This window comes from Rhyacophila brunnea, unplaced genomic scaffold (genome assembly GCF_057557595.1).
Source record: "Rhyacophila brunnea isolate RB1 unplaced genomic scaffold, BYU_Rbru_1.0 scaffold_2, whole genome shotgun sequence".
NCBI classification, from domain to species: Eukaryota; Metazoa; Arthropoda; class Insecta; order Trichoptera; family Rhyacophilidae; genus Rhyacophila; species Rhyacophila brunnea.
This window is the reverse complement of record NW_028232859.1, coordinates 11,751,960-11,770,436: the sequence shown is the minus strand read 5'-3', so window position 1 is coordinate 11,770,436 and position 18,477 is coordinate 11,751,960. Positions and strand designations below refer to the sequence as shown.

At 32.8% G+C, this 18,477-nt stretch overlaps 1 protein-coding gene across 2 annotated transcripts in view; it reads left to right on the top strand.

Moving 5' to 3' along the window:
• Window positions 1–18,477, top strand: part of bif (protein phosphatase 1-binding protein bifocal) — a 107,369-nt gene that overhangs the window by 11,136 nt on the left and 77,756 nt on the right. The gene's annotated exons all lie outside the window — the stretch shown is intronic.

The following is an 18,477-nucleotide window of genomic DNA, read 5'->3' as shown; positions in this document are numbered from 1 at the left end:
TTTTAACCTATTTGCCTTGCTTTCCTTTTCAAATTGTGGACTATTATCGATCCTTTCGTTGTAAATTTTCGTACACTTCGTTGGTCAATCTTTATTTCTTTCTATCACAATATAGTATGAATTAATCTGATATTTTGCTGCACTGGTTTGGACAGTCGGTGCTTTAATTTATTACTATATCCGCTAATCTTAAATGGGTATCAATTAACATAAAATTATTTCGTAAGCATGTACCCACCTACTATCAAATGTGTGTGTAATCATTTGGTAAATATTTATAGCCTGTGTATTACACATTTCGATAAGTCAACATATTCAGTCTATGGTTCAATATCAATATTTTAAGGAACGTTGTACACACTTGTAAATAAGGTAACACCTACCTACTTCGGCATATTTAAAATTCTTCAGCGAAGTAAGTGATATGGTGATTAAGTAGATAAATGTTATCAATTCCGATAAGTATTTTGTTGAATACTTCATAATATATTATAGGTATTCCGTTGTTTACCTGTTTGCTTTGTCATGACATGACATAGTATTTATATGCACAATTTTTTTCATTGTACTTATGTAGGTATTTAGACAAATCTTCGACAGCTAAAGGCATGATATTTTTAGTTGCGATTAGACGTTGTGATAAACAGAAGTGGTGAAACTCGAGAATTAAATTTCCCTAAATTTCGACCATTTTCATTTCTTGAGAAATCATCAAGGAGAATCTCGTGAATTCGAAAAGTGTTAAAAAAATATCAAAGGGAATTGAAATTCCCCGAGGTAAAAACACTCTCAAAAAAATATTAGGCTAGAACGGTTAATTTTTCGGTTGTTTTTGGAAAGACGTCGAACCGGAACGGATTTTATTAAATTCGCCGGTGAACTATTTTTTTGATTTTTTTTGTTTGATCTCAAACGGATTCAGTCGGCAGATTAAGTAAAAGTAGTAAGTAATATGTAAATATATTTCTCGAAAATTCTTGAGAAATCAATAAACCAATCTCGAACACCCGAGAAAAAAAAATCTGAAATCCTAAAAATTATAGCGATAATCCTAAGCAGGGCTGAATTTACCGCTAATTACTAAAGGAACTGTAGGACCTGAAAAATAAGTAAAAAACTCAAACCTCACGAAGTAAGTGATGGCATCTGCTAGTGAATTTAAGTAGGGGTTATGTATGTACCTACTTTCAATAAATTATTAGATATAAAATGACTAATTGAAATCGATTGCAAAAAATATAGCACCGTAACTATAATATGAATATAGTATACACGATGCAGACATACTAATTACCTATATCAGATTTTCTGAGTAACTATCTGACAAGGCGACATTATCAGTAATTCAAAATTATCTATGAGACACTAAGTAAGTATTTGTCAAAATCGATTGAGGTAATGTACCCGGTATGTAGGCTCTAATGTCAATTAAATGTGAAATGGTAAAAATAATAGATTTTGATAAATCAATAAAACGATAACTAGTAGGTATAAAGAATATTACATTAATTTTACTTAGTATTTAGTTTCAGTTATAAAATTATGAATGACGTAGGTATATATTTACATGAAATAATAATAAAAACAGTAAAAAGTTCCCACGTTACAATAAATAAATGTATTCTATATATGTTTGATTATTGGGGGGCGATGTTTATTAGCCCTTGGCCCGTACAAGGTGTAAGTACCTAAATTCGGTCCTGAACCTAAGGTTTCAAATAATGTAACTAGAAAGTTTTTTCGTTATTATCGGATTTAAAAGTTTTGTCCGAAATCTGCCACGCCCGCTCTTCTTTTTGTCCGATTGAAACTTTCGCGTGAATAGGCAAGTACTCGTCGCAGCGATTATTATTTCAATTTCTTTACACAGACAATGCAGACTGCGCTGTCACTTTTCCCCGGCAGACCGGTCGGTCAATCCGAGTTCGCGATTCGTCACCAATTTTCGTCAAATTATCGAAATCGATTTTCGCTAATCCAATCAACTCGCTGTCGATTAGAAAATGTCCGTCCGTTAAAGCCAAATAACGAAAGATCGCATTGTTGAACTTTTGCTGTGCTGAAGAACGCTAATAATTTGTAATGCACCTATACCTACTTCGTTATTTAATTGATTGAAAATCTAACTAGAAAATTAAACGACAGTAGGTACCTACCTAAGTACTCTGCCACTGTATTTTTATTAGTTTATGTATGAGAATTTGTATTTAAAAATAATCACAAGTCTTATTCAACTGAGGTTTGTTGCTTTTCTTTTAAAAAAAACTTTATCAGCGCAATGGAGTGTAATTGATCAATCTCAAAACAATGCTATATAATTATCATCGTACTATCGTACAACCCCGTTCTTATAACGTTATAAGGGGAAAATTACATTTTGGAATCGCCATAGTTATCTCTCATAAATGTGTGTAGTTTTTCAAGTCTTGAATAACTATTTACTGAATAAGTATTGCCATATTATATCTGTAGCTGTAGTATAGTAGCGATCAAATATCTATTGTTTAACGTATCAAATTATTCTGCAATAATAATATATTCCAAGTACACACAGTAGTGACCCAATATATCTTTATAAAAGAGTAGAGTTGGGTTTCGGGAATTTCCCGACGGGAATTCTCGAGCAATTTTCGAAATTTTCCATCCCGAATCTCGAGAATTGAAATTTTTAACATTTCGGGAAATCCTGGATCTCCAGAATCTTTTCTCGGGATTCGGGATTTCTTCATTATCAAATATTATTGAAAAAACGATTTTCTATATGAAAAAAAGTGGACAGAAAACACAAAACGTTCAAAGACTGATCGGGGCATTTAACATAACTCATTTAGTGCTAACACCGCGACTGGCGCGTTTGCAGCAGTTGGCCATTAGATATAATTAACGTGTTATTTAAATGTGGTAATTGAAAGGTAATTAAAAGGTCAGCAGTGATAGCCAACGTCGACTCAAAATGAGCGCAATTTTTACAACATAAGGAAATTTTGTGTCTTAAAAGCGTACGCGATTGTCAGACGCAGCGATTGACAGTCTGTGTTTTTTGAAATTCTCTTTTAATAAGTAATGTTTTGAATTACTTTTGTTTTCCTACTTTTATTTTGTTTGTCTTACATAAATAAAAAAAATCATATTTTTTTGGAATTTGTCTGTCTTTACACTGAATCTAGTATTTTTACAGGTTTTTTTTGTAATTTCCTGATATCTCGAGAATTCTCGACAACTCTTCTGGAAATCTCGAATCTCGAGAATTCAAAATTTCATCATTTCGGGAAATCCCGAATCTCGAAATTGAGATTTTCTCGGGAAATACCCAACTCTACCTATTCCTTGTATTATTCTACCTATCAATAATATATTGCTTGATATTGACACCCTTGAAACGTCGAGGGAAATGATACGTAATTAGTACACGGTAAATGCCCAAAAAGAACATAAGTACTCTAAATCAATAATAAATGCTTGAAATATATTATTAAACACTCTTTAAAATAGGTACATTTACAGTACGCAAAATATTTCTCAAAAAATCCGCGTGAATTGCTAATTCCAATGGAAAGTTTTCTTGAATATATTTCTTTCTTTTCTTATGACCATGTCCGATCCTAATTATTGGATCATAATATTATGGTCCCACGGGCATCTCATGTATTAAATTATGGCTTTAATATTTTATGTAGGTACCTACCTAATAATGATACCTAGTTGTCTTTTCCTGTACCTACCTATTATGTGATCATGAAATGTTGATGCCGGAGATGGGAAAAGACATGACATTGTAATGACATACTTATACATCTTTCCAACAAATTCTACAGATTGTTCAGAGTTGGTTGTCATAGTTAGAATGGTATCAGATTCTTCTGGCAGTGTAGGCGACTCATTTATGTATGTGTTGATAGGTTCCAAAGTGATTTCGTTGTGGCCAAAGAATATGTCCTTCCTCTACCCCACATGTTTTCATTTTTGATTCACTTCACGCTATGGCAGAGTTTCAAGTTTGGCGTGTACCAACTCGTCGAACTTACTTAGATACTCATATACATAGATAGATACTCTGTACCTGCAGCACAAGCATAATCCTAAAACAATGATTAGGTATATACCTGCCTTATTGTCTCTCTAATTGATTCAGATGTATATTTTCAACTTGGGTATACCATTCACGATATGCGCTTCTTATATAAATTGATTTGATGTCCCTACAATTAAAATTCGCAATGCATCCGCACTTGCCGTTCAAACTGAGCAAGTGTAGAATTGTAGATAATGGGTAAATAATTAACATTATTCAAATGAATGATCCAATCTTGCATAATGGAAATGTATATTATTATAGTAACTTTCTTTTCGTTCGATTGGATTCGCTCGGCGGGTTATCGAACCGAACCGATGCGATGCCTAGACATTTTTGTTCTCCGATCCACTGGCCATCATTGTTGTTTGTTCAGGTTTTTTTCTCCGTTTAATAATTAATTTAAATTAACGCATTTTGTTTGTCGGTAAATTACTTCCGATATTGTAACGCATGTCTTTGTTACTCGAAGTGAAATCATCAGCGGACCTGATGTATTTTGACTACTGGATGAGAATGTCTTATGTATTTTTTATTTTTCGTTGACTTTGTCATTGGTGGCATTGTCAATTAGCTAACCAACAGCAGGGGCTCATCGCAGCGGCGATTTTCTTTAACGCAATTGATTCATTAGAAAATTTAAAAGGGGACCTCCAATAGTTCACATGGAATTATTAAATTATACCAAAATCTAAAAAGGTGTAGGTATATTTCTCACAAAATGGTAGTTTTACTTATTTATATAATCACTGGATTATGTATATATTCTATAAAATGAATGTATTACACCGATAATAATAAAACAATCTGCAAAGGTTTTAAAAAATATACCGCAGCGCGCCATCTGTCTTGACGTAAATAAAGGTCGGATTATGTTTCAAACAATTCTCAATTTTTTCATAATTATGGACTTTACGTGACGTATCCCCGCCCATTCTATCGAATTGTATGAACTAAGGTAAGCTCCGATCGCAGAGCCTAAAACTAAATAATTAATAATTAGATAATTAAAAAAAAATATTTCTATGGTGTTTAATCGAATATTAATAAATATACCTAGACTGTTTTTAAAAATAAAAAGAACTTTTATTTAATGATTTTTGATGTGTAGAAATGTTTTGAAAAAAATTGTACTTTATTTAAACTGATCGCTTAATTTTACGTCGTCAGTGAGTTTTTTAAGTTTCATTAAATTAGTGTGTCATTGTCATTAATGTGTACTTACCTATTCATTAGTAGTAATATCGTATTATCTTCTTATTTCTCGCAAGTATACCTGACAAGTGTGTTCTTTTTATCAGATCTCCACAGTCTACCTCTTTCCAAAAGTCACCCTGCGCCACTGGTAGGTATATTATGTAGGTACATACTTCCTCTAAACTTACAACATTCTTCATGTAGGCGGCTCTTGTGGTGCAGTGCGTAAGGCGCTTGCCTTCCACCCGAGAGTTCCTGGGCTCGATTCCCGGCCAGGTCACACAATATTTATGTGTTTTCCTCAAAGCCTGGGTGTTTGTGATTGTTCAAAATTACTAACAACCACCTTGTACGAAAAAGCAAGGACATGGTTATTAATATATATATATATATAAAAAAAAAACATTCTTCATGTAATGTTATTTGAATGCTCTTTGATTTTTCCAAATTTTGTGGAATCTATGAAAAAATCTTTGTACTTATATGTACAAATTCTTATATTTTGGAGTAATTAATACCCAATACTAATCCCTGCTCTAATACGTCAATGCATGCAAACATTTTCTAATCAATGTTCACATGTACCTACCTACAGGAAATTATCTGCACATACTTTCATAAGTAAATACCTACTTGTAGTTTTAGACATTTTAGAGGTTACTGTTATTACTTAATAATAACTTAATATCGACAAAAATACTGACCTTAGAGTGTTGTAGGTAATGCTTCACAGACTTTAAATTCTACCGATAACATTGTCATTCTTCTACTATTCTCTTTGGTTATCAATCAATGTCAGTTTATTATTAGGTTTCACCTACTATACGTATCCTACTGTAAGAAATACTTATTAGGAATATTGCCTTTAGGGTGAGGTTATGGAGGGGTTCAGTTATACTAGCTAGGGTTACCGTTGATTGATTATCCGCATATATTGATAGAGCACGTGTCCGCACGTGGATAATATATCAATTTGATAGGCTGTGTAGGTACTCTTTGTAATCAAACACATTAGTAATTGTAATTAGTTTAAGGTCAGTAACCGCATTGATTAAACACAATTAATTCGTCTCTCAAAACTAGGTAGGCACTTCCAGAGTTTTCTTTGTACAAACACGTGCGCGAGTACCTACCTACTATCTGACGATTGGTTATCAATAGTGCGGCGTGCTGCATTGTTTACCGATAATATCAATCGTTATCGAGTCACTATTTTCGGGCGCGATTTCACCACGGCATTCTTCGACATGCAGTGCTAACTGGTCGTGCCTAACACAGTTTGCTGGTGTATCTACCTACTGAATGATAATTACTGCTTTCACATGTACCAAATTATACGACACCAAGAACTGGCATAAAAATAAATATATCCAACGAAATTTCCTATATAATATCAGTTAGTCAATTTACAATATCATTCTTCCTATACTTCCACGTGTCATGTGCATATCAAAAACCAAAGAAAATAATATAATATTGAGAAATACTTATTCTAAAAGAAGTTATCACAGGATAGTTGATACCCGAGATTACTTACCCCACCATTTTAAGTTTTAACACTACCAAATTGATGGCAGATACCTAGGTTCGATTCTAGGCATTAACTCTTTTATTCTACTTTCCAAAATCTTATGACAGAATAATACTAATAAAATTTATTACCTACTAATAATGTAATAATATGACTGTATTTGTGTTTTAATCTTAATATTTTATAGTAGGTAATATAAAAATAGTTTTAGTACCTTCTTAAGTATATATTAAAAGATTCTAACCTATATGCAGTTGATCAATGTGAAATTCGATCGCCAACACACAATAATAATATTGCACATGTCGGGAAAATTTACTCCGCGAGTTTGGCAGTCATCAATCGGGCAACATATCGCAATTTGAAACACAAAATTACTTAACTATGACTTAAACTTTATTCTTGTCCTTGGGAAATAAATCAATTTAATCAATATTTATCCCAGCACGAAAATAGTGTCTGAAAATCAAAATACGGATATATTTAGTGAAGATTAAAAAAATCATATTATATTGTGTATTTTTGCATTCTGTACGTGTGCAGCGCCAGATCACTTCGGTAGTTCAGATCATATTGTGTAAAAAATGTTCTATTTTCTAAAGCCTTAAGAAATTTGTGTGGCTATACTTTCTTATTTACAAACAAAATTAAGAGAATAGGTAGGTAACTAAAATTTTGTTATTATATTTCTTATTTTACATAATCAGTACCTTCTCAATAATTTTAATTAATCTTGCTGTGAAATTTAACTTTTATAAGAATTATCACATTTTATTAGGTACCTACTAGACTGTGTCTAGCATTTTTGTGACAATTATTCTCTTTGATCTCGTCTTCGTGCATTTTATAATAATATAACCTACGACGAAAGGAATTTTGGCTTGCCAATGTTGAAGGCATGTTGGTATACTTTTTCCTCGTCGATTTTTTTATCGCGACGCCGAAATGATTTCTCACCTGGTGGCAAGGTGAGGTATGTAGGTAGATAGTCGCGTCTCGGCGGTCATTGATTCGCGTCTGACCCCACATAACATCGCACAAACCACCGGTGAGCCGGGGAGATGATTGCTATCGCGGTCTGCCGCCGAGCAACCATCGGAATCAGGGCTGCTGCGATTGATAGCCAACTGTGGCCACGATGGCCATGATCGCAATCATTACGATGATAACTACGTAATTTTGACCACACAATAATGAATAGAATGCAATAGCAGAGACATCCAAAATTGTTGTGTCTTATGTCGTCTTTCTCTGATATTGTTTTGCCCGTGCAGTCCAATCTCACCATGTAAATTCATTCGCCTTGTTTCCGGTGTAGGGAAGTGGAGTCATTTACCACCCATCAGCTTTAATTTTATTTTATAATACTTACGTGATCGTAGAAATAATATACCTACTTACCAGTGAACTGTTATAATATCTACCTAATTACCATATCCATGTAGTTATAATAAATTTATTAATTATGGCCGACCCACCACTATGAATCTTTCGTTATGTTATTAAATACATCCAACCTAATATTAAAAATTCCCATACAGGCTCTTTGCCTATGTGGAAGGGAGTTTCATTATATCTACCTTGTCTCCTGTAAAGAACGGCTGTGAATAAAATCTTTAAAGACGATACATCAGTGAAACGCAAATAATTTTCAACTATAGGCGCGACGAAATTTTGGAATCGCTGGCATTCGGAGAGAGAAAGTCGAGCTGGGAACACTTCAATTTGTTTCGTGATGGCGACGGGGGTATTAATTCTTAAATCGTGTAAAGATGACTAAAAACGTTACCCATTTGCTTGAAAAAGAAAACATGTCAATGATTATATTATTATTGTTACTAATAGAACATTAAATGGACGCATGTTGGATTTATATGACAAATTATATTTCGTTCGGCATGCGTCATTTGCATCCGTGACCCGCAATCCGCGCATCGCCTAGCCACGATCTTTTTAGACCATGCCTCAACTGAGGTATAGCCTTAATACCTGGCTGATTTGTTACTCAATCTTACGAAAAACGGAGTCAATTTTATCAGCACAAAACAATTCGTTTTAAGGACATTTATTACTCTTAAAGTGCATCATACACTGTAATTTGCTATTTTTGTCTTCAAAAAACATGGAAAGTAGACATATTTTCCGCATACACCGTCTTTGCAAACATAATAGTAAGTTATAGAGGAAGGGTGCCTATTATGAGATAGGTGCCTAATATGAGATATAGCAATAACTCAGAAACCGGACGATAATAAAATATGGTGATGGTGTCACACGGTAGCGAGGAGTAATAGCTCCAAACGACTGTCGGTGCGCAGGGTGCAGCGCCTGTCTTTGGTGATGTATGTGTGTTTTCGTCGATCACTCGTCCAAGAAATTTTGCCGCATGCTACTTTTGATGATCGTAGAACATCTCTAAGGTATCGTACTATGCTTATTTCTTAATTAAACACGTAGTTTGGTAGTTAAATTTATATTTGAGTATCTTCTGTATCATTATCGACTCTAGAAGAAGAATAGTTAATTTTATTATGTCAAATTTTGAATGTGCCTAAAATGAGATACTTGAGTGTGCCCAATATGAGATATCTCATATTAGGGACACATTTTACTTTGAAACCATATCAACGTTTATAACGTGTGTATGTTTTATATTATATTGTCCATAGATGCCTCCGTCAAAAAAGAAAAGCTGGGACCCCGGGTCTATGTTTCAAGCTATGAATGCCGTTTGCAAGAAAGAAATGGGCTATCTGAAAGCTGCCAAACAGTTCGGAGTACCAAAAGGCACACTGAAGCGTTATGTCAAAGATGATCGAGACCCAGTAAGCGAACGAAATCAAAATACAAAAAGAAAAGACGGCTGAGGAAAAAAAAACTAGAATGGAAAAAGCGATGGGAAAGAAAAATTAGATATAAATTAAAAGAAAGAAGAAGGAGGAATCTGAGTCGTCGTCAAGCGAAGGTGGAGAAAAGATGATAGTGCTGATGACGACGATGAAGAAAATAATGCGATGTGTATTTATTTACTGTAGTTGGAATTTTATGGAAGATACAAGAGTAGAAAAATGGACGCAGGTGTTTGAAATGGAGTCACGAAGATTGTGGTAATTTAACAGCAGGAGATGTTTTTATTTGTGTATTTTGTTATGATAATATTTGAATAAAAGGTGGATATGGATTAAATGAGACCATGTGAAATGTAAACAAATATATAATTATTCATATCAATTACAGCTATTGTTTTTTTTTCATAATGTTCCCAATATGAGATAGTCTCATATTAGGAACAGTGACTATCTCAAATTAGGAACACTTTTTGGAGAACAGCTTATTTGACATTTTTCACTAAAATGTGAATCTAAAATAAACTGGCTGAAAGAAAAATCTCATGACTACAAATTTATTAGTAAACAGTATGTTTGATGTATTTATAATAATAGATACCCTGCAATGCGTTTATTTTAGATTTGAGAATGTCTCAAAAAAAAGTATCTCGGCACCCTTCCTCTATCTACCTCACTTTTCCGTATTACTGTTCAGACACATCTCCAGACGATGGAAGATCGCATCCCTGCTCTCGATATGTGTAGATACAGCCATGCATTGTGTGTCTATATTCTCTTCACCTGTTCCGAGATTGACTCGTGGAGTTTTTTTGTTTATTACTTTTTTTTGTTACCTGAACAGTAATTTGAATACCTACCAGGTCTAAATACATAACGGTACGTGATACTGTAGCGTTATGTAAGCGTTGAATTCTAGACTAACCAAATAGCTATAAACCATTTCGAATGATGATCGAGATGAACGGTAATCGCTGATTTAACTACTTACTTACCTTTACCTGCCTTACTTATGTCTCGTTGAATTTGATTTGTTGAAATGATTTGAAATATTTTCTATACATATATATATTATACTGTTATCTTTTGTACACAAAATGAGATGTTCTTACATAGACTTCTGTATTGCGTAGGTATGTTGTCATATTATTATTTCAATATTAATTTATTCCAGCTGTTCGGCGCTGTTTTTAATTCATTTTCATTAGGTCGATTAATAAAAATAATTAAGTATATGTACCTACCTCAATGAAAACCGAATATTACTTATATTATATTATATACCATTCGAGCAGTTGGATAATAAAAATTTACAATAGGTAAGTAATTTAAATATAGATAGGTAACTCTTACTTAGAGTAGATAACATACATACTATGGTGAATCTACCAAAATTATTATATCATTCTTATCAGCGGCGATTTTCTTTGACAAATGTGACGCAATCGATTCGTTAGAATATTTAAAATCGGGCCTCGAAACAGTTAAAACCTATCATTCAATTATTAAATCACAAATTGAGTCCCTACAGCTGTCACCAAAAGGGCATATAACACAACCACACAAACGGATACGTATTTGTACCTACATAAAAACACTAATATTATTAGGTAGATTTTTAGACCTATCTGTCATTAAGCCATCACTGGCATCTTAGAATTTACGACTTTTATTTTGTTTTTTTATCGTGGTGGTGGACTCAAAATTGAGGCGGTTGAAAAGTACATATGTTCCTAATATTTTCTATATATTATCTACTTAGTGTTTTGTAACTAATTAAATCTTAGCGTGCGGTCGATGAAGTAGTATGGTATATAGTATATTGTTGATACTCGTAGCTTTCATACATTCTAAACATATTTATATAATATAGAACCTTTAGAAGAAAAAAAGTGTTGTAAAGTCTATCAAGCAATTGCAAAAACAAGCAAATAGCAACGTAAATAATAGTTTTAATTACATTGTACTTTGTCGATTATTTCTGGGGGTACGCCGCATCTCCAGCAGCTATGGACTGCACGCCACTGGTAGATTGACGTATACGTTTTTACATTTAATAAAATAAAGTCTTTTTTATTAACATGGAAAACATTTCCCGGGTTGATTAACTAATTGATATTGTATGCATAACTAATTTAATATTTTCTTTTGTCATTGTTTTCTTTTTTATCCATTTTTTCCTATGCTATCGCCATATGATTACGTAATTGTATATATGTATATGCACACTACATACGATAATAATTGATCAGCCACATTGCGTTATATTTGTATGAGAATATGTGACCGCTAAGGGGCTACAAAGTATATTTTCCTTACCCCTTGGCAATAAACTAACAATATAATATGAGTACCCACTACCTACATAAGTTTATATAAAATTTCTACTGGACACACACGATATTATTATTGTTTATTGTATCTGTTTGTAATGTTTCTCTGAAGCCACTTCGGCGAGCGCAATTCGTTCCTAAGTATTATTATTGACTTTCAAACGTTCCAAATGCAAAATTATCATTTGAATATCATACCATAATATATGAATATTTTTTTTATATCTATCATTCATACGGCACGTTTCACACGACTTGTCGTTTTGCGCACATCCAGCGGTTTTTCGCTCTTTTCAAGGCGCTCTGATTATACGGGCTAATATGAAAATAATAGCGTCGCATAGCGAATCATCAAAATGTAACATACCCGCCCCACGCCACTAAATGCACCATAATTGTATATACATACATAAGTACGTATATTATTCTCATTTCGCCATGCCGTTTTGGGTGAAATGCTGAAACTGTATCGCTAAAATGCCGAGATTTCATACGTATGACCGCGCACTGAAAGGTGATGTATGGATAATTCTACACTATAGTAATTTTGTATAGCATGTCACTTGTCGAAACTAATCTTCTATCTCTCGTTCACTAATAAAATGGGGCTTTCAAATATTCTACCATAGTTTTTACGTCCATTAAATTTAATGCTATTTCGAATAATCCGTAGAGGAATGATATTCGTGTTGTGACAAGCTAGGCTGTGGGGAATATAGTTTTTTTGTTTTGTATTGATTGAATTAATATTAGATATAACGAGGGAATACAAAAATAATTTTAAAGTGGGTTACCTTCTGGATGTGGCTGTGCTGTAATAATGTAATATTATTGAATGTAGATGAGATTAACTTAAACACGTGTTATAGAATAAGTAGGTTATTTTTAATATTTACGTTTGTATCATAATAATATGCATTACTTGTATTATTGTTTACATTTAAAGAAGAATATCGTAAAACTATGACTTTTTCAATAAATCTTTTTGTCACCTGTAAAGAACTTATCAAACGTGTTGACGTTAAAATATTTATAAAATACGATGTTTTATACCAATAAAAACAGAACTTTCAAAAACGTAAATGGTACCTATATATTTTTCTAAATCGTTAGTTTATTTTTTAGTTAAAAAAATGATTACGTAGGTATTAATTATTTAAAATGAAAAGTATTAAGAAAATTTATTAAATTGAAGATATCTTTTTGATAAGGCCGAATACTTATATTAATATTGATATTGTTACTAATCCGATGATATATATCACAGCTCTTCTCTCGTCGATAAGACTAGCCACCTGTATAATGCTAATGCCTCTACTTCACGGTGATAAGCAAAAACGCACATTATTTTGTTAAATGTGTATTTTATTTTGTATGAAATGTAAAAAAATATATACCTACGTATAATGATAGCGTTGAGATGATTCATCGCGCGTGCTGCTGCAATTAGGCAAACAAAAAATACATTAACCCAGTACCGATTATATATTTTAAAAACTCAATGCTGCTCTGTGATCATTGATCAATATGCAGAATTATTATACATAGTGGTTTGTTACTGCTTTAGTTTTATTTTATTCGAGGGGGAAATGAATACAAATAGGTCGTTGCCCGACATGTATGCTCAATTTTTAATATGTCGTATTATCCCCACATAACCGCTAGAAGACTTGAGATGGGTGGTGGAAGCCAAAGGCTCGGCAGCGGGCGTTAGGATGGTCAAAGGGGGTAAATAATACAACTCGAGACCCGTACCACTTTTTTAACACTGTAACCGACCATGCGTCCCAACGACAGTAGTGTAATGAAACAGTAGAGTATTTAGTAATAAAAGAGAAACAAACACCCGTGCATATTGTGACCTCACCGAATCGAATTCGGGGCCCCTGGATGAAAGGCATGCGCCTTACGCATTAGACTACGAAGTATGTTGGAGTAATAAGAATCGAAACAAAAACATGTGATTTTACAAGTAATAACTTATGCTTGTATATGAACAAACATCGCAACGCGTATAATCGTATATAATAATCAATACGTCGACAAGAAGTTCTTGATCGACAATACTTGCAGGTAGGCGAATCTAACTGATGTACATAATATGTAAGTACCATACATACCTATATGTGATACTAATTTGCGTTGTATCAATATTAGTCATTTAATTAGTAAGCCACATTGACATAGATCTCAAATTCAAAACGCATATTTTTACGTATTTTCCACTCTGATACGATTCGTATTTCATTCAAAACCAATTGCGCAACTATAAATAATTATAATAATATTAATGTTTTAAAAAAATGTATGGCGATAAGCACGGAAAAGCCACATCCTGGTGGACCCGATAAATTAAATAAAAATGGCGGACTGTTATATTGATTCGGTCGAACGGAGCGGATGTCAATATGGCGGCTACTTATCGCCATATTTTTGTGTGGCGTCCTTCCCCGAAACCGACATATCCTTTTGATTATATGAAAATCGCCATAGTTAGGACGCAGTTTGTCCAGGAAGACACATATCTGACGTAAATGTCTAATTTGGGACAACAAATTAATCCCTGTATTTGTTTGTGTAAAGAATCGACACCTACTGGTTCACGAAAAATTTACCGCAGACGGAAAACACAAAAATTATTTAATTCAAGGATTTTAATTATTTGATTTTGGCTTACGCAGGAAATGTCCTACTAAGTATATTAAATATTAGTATAAAAATAAATCCACGTTAGACATGCATGCAAATAAGCAATAATGACCCTGGCGAAGGATGGAGGCATTGTAGAGGTCCGACATAAATAGTGCAAATTTGTCAGTCATATTTATTTGTTTTCATTAAACTAAGATTACTAATTGCAGATGGTATTTTGTTGGTTTTTAAAGCTCAATTAAACCCTGCCTAAAGCAAATCATAATATACCTACGTATATATAAGTAAGTAGGTATATTAACCTTAAGTAAATAAAAAATATTCTTCTGTCTATAAGATATCTAAAATTATGCTATTAAATCATACAATATCGTCTGGTAACGCAGGGTTTAATCGAATTTTGAAAAACCATCTTCAATAATTTGTATCTACTAGTAACTAGTTCAATGTAAAATAAGTATAACTGATAAAGTGTAGTATGCACTATTTATGTCGAATCTCCGCAGCCTACATCCACCCTTCACCACTGCTATGTAGAGTTCATTTATCAACCTGGATCATCAGCTGTATACCTATATCTGTTTATGAAATAAAATATATTGTATGAGCAGAACCTGGTGTTTTATTATTAATATTTATCATCATCATCATTTATATCCAATACTAATTATTTAAATAGGCAAAAATATATATCCACTCGTAAGGCTGTTTCTTTTTTAAATAACTAGGGAAATGTATTCAGCTTACCTTTTATCCACTTTGATATAGAGAAGTTCTATAGGTATAATGGTGTATTCTGTACTGACTATTTTATACTGTAATGCAGATCCCCCCAAACAATAAAATTTATTTATAAGAATTTGCTGTCTTCTTCTATTGTGATAACTAGGTACATTCGAAGAAAAATCGTATATCGTTTTTGCGTGAAATATGACAAAAAACATTTTTGTCGATGTCTGTAACAAAAACACATCCTTGTTTTTAAATAAACGCTTATGCAACACTGTCTGCATTGGTGATTCATTCGATACATTCTGTTTCCATTGAAATTAAATTACACATTATTTGCAATGTAAATAATGATTTAATGATACATCGCCGGTATAAATAAAATGCGGCCGAAACATGGATTTCGTGTCGTCACAAGAGGCAGGTGTGCCAGTTCTCCATCATGGCAAGACCTGGTGCCTGAGCGAGAAAGTCTGCTTTCGCTTTCGACCGTCTCCCTCGCTCCGTCCGTCGGCGCCTCGTGGAAAGTGACAGAATATAGTTGTTTATGTCTCTCTTCTCTCTGACTGAGAGATCCGAGGCGCTTTCTTCCACATTTTACGGAGCCAGCTAAATGACAAGACGGCTTACATTTTATAAGAATGTGGATTATTGTATTTATTATTGAGGTGATTATTTTGCGATGCTGCTTACTTTCAAATCGCCTCCGTTTATAGAGCGGTTCACTTGACCGAATTTACTAATTAATTTTTATTAACAAAAAATCATTATCGTACCTATTTACACTTTTTTTTGTAAGTGGACAGCGTTAAAGTCGTATTAATTAAATTAAAGTTTTATATATAGATGGGTTAATTATGTGTGGAATAGAGTAGGTAGATGATAATAGAAATGATTATTTTACCATAAGTTTAAACAATCCTTTTTTATTAAATAAAACAAAACGGCAGTCGCAAGCTTCAATATTGGGACCATACCTAAAATAAAATTTGATATAAGTAAAAAGGATTTCAAGTTATACACATTTATATTTTTATAAAAAACGATGTTTTTAAAATATAAAAAATATTAAAACGATGAATTAGTCAAAAATTTAAACGGTCAAAAATTGAAAACTTAATAAACTAAATTTTAATAATAAATATAACCATAAATATAATGTAATAATAACGTTATTCGTGAGATAAATATGTAACAAATTCATATTTTTTTACAATAATTGTAAGTTTATCTTTGACTTAAAAAAATCTTTTTATTGTTTTCGGATACATATTATTTATTAATTAATACAGTTGAAATTGTAAATTATCAACAAAAAAAATCGGTATATGTACTTATGTACGCGCGTTAGAAGTTATACTTCTTTGGCGTAACAAAACAAAAATTAACAGTGTAGAATGTTAGTCTCCAGAAATTTGTTTAAAAACATATATGTTTATTATAGTACAATATTGGTTATGTATTCAACACATGCTGTTTACTTGGGTGTATTGAAAGACTAACTAAATGACACTATGCGCATGTACCCCTGAGACCGAAATAAATATAATAAATATAAATTATGTGTTGCATCGGCGCGCGCAACTTCGTCACACGTCAAAAATACACTTGATCTGTTTTCCCTAACTTCAAAAATCTCAAATTGTAAGCTGCGTATTTTTCCGCTAGGTTTTCTGTTGGCATAAGGATCCCCCTTAATAAATTCAATTTAATAAACATGACCATAAAGTAATATTCTGTAATACTTAATAAAATGAGATGGGACATTTTGTAACTTTTTTTTATTTTTGACTTTATTTAAAAAAATCTTTTTAATGGTTTTAGATATGTATTTATTAATTAATACATTTTAAAATGTAAACTATCAATAAAATGTCTCAGAGCGGAATGTACAATCTGATTTCGATCCTAAGGATAAGTCGCCGAAAAGCATGACTTGAACTATAGACAATCCTGAGTATAGAGTTAAGGAATCCTTAACCATAGACTACTTTTGTTATGAACACGCCCCCTTCTGTATTACCATTTACCACTGACAGCTGCTGTCAAAATAAATTCGCATGTCTATAAAACAGTCCATACACTCAAATTCATTTAACAATGTATCTCAATATGGATATTGATAGTGTTAATTCGTTTGGCATGTACTTGCAGAATATTATTTTACTTGTATACGCCAGCCCGCAGAAATACAAAATGCCAGGTGAAGAATGACACTTGACGCTAGTGTTACCATGTTGAAAAAATATCTTGCGATGCCTGTGGAATCACGTATAATGACTTATAACGGAAACATAAGAGTATTTATAGTTATTGCATTTATAAAATGCAGTTGTCATATTTTTGTCATCGTTTAACAATTATAAAATAATTTACCTAAACTATAGGAAAGAGATTTTTTAAATATGGTATTATTTTCAATAGAAATGATCTTAACTGCTATGTTTCTGCATAGTGTTTTCTGCTAAGGAAATTTTAGTTATGACAAATGTTTCTGCATTCCGCTCTTAAATTGCAAGCCTCGAATTTTTCCGCTTGGTGCATCTGGTAGGCGGAGTATTCATTCACCTCAATATGTTGATTCGATAACGAAAATAAACGAGATCCCAATTTAATTGTGTCATTGTTTGATGAAGTCAACATATAAATAATAAGTGTGTTGAATAATTTTTCCATAATTACAGAGGGTCAATGAAGCCATTAAAATGTAGGCGGATACTCTACATTCTGATGTAATATTTTTTATTCGAAAATATTTTAATTTGGATTGTTTACGTTTATTGGTAGGTTTATTGAACTCGCGTTCGCGATCGACTGTTAAATGTCGTTATGCATTTAAATTGGATATCATGAGATAATAGCTAATTATCGTGGAAGTTGTCTACGGTATACTGCAAGCCACCGTTGCGACGATATTATGACAAGACAATGGATCATATAAAACATAAACTAATTGCATCGGATTACGATTAGATTACCTATTAATGCAACTTAGCTAAGTAGGTCTTTAGGTAATCGACTGTAGCCATACCGATTCGATATAAATAACAAGAGTTACCAAGTCATGGTAATATCCTTCCCACATACGATTTGGCTATTTCTTTATCGGGCAATGGT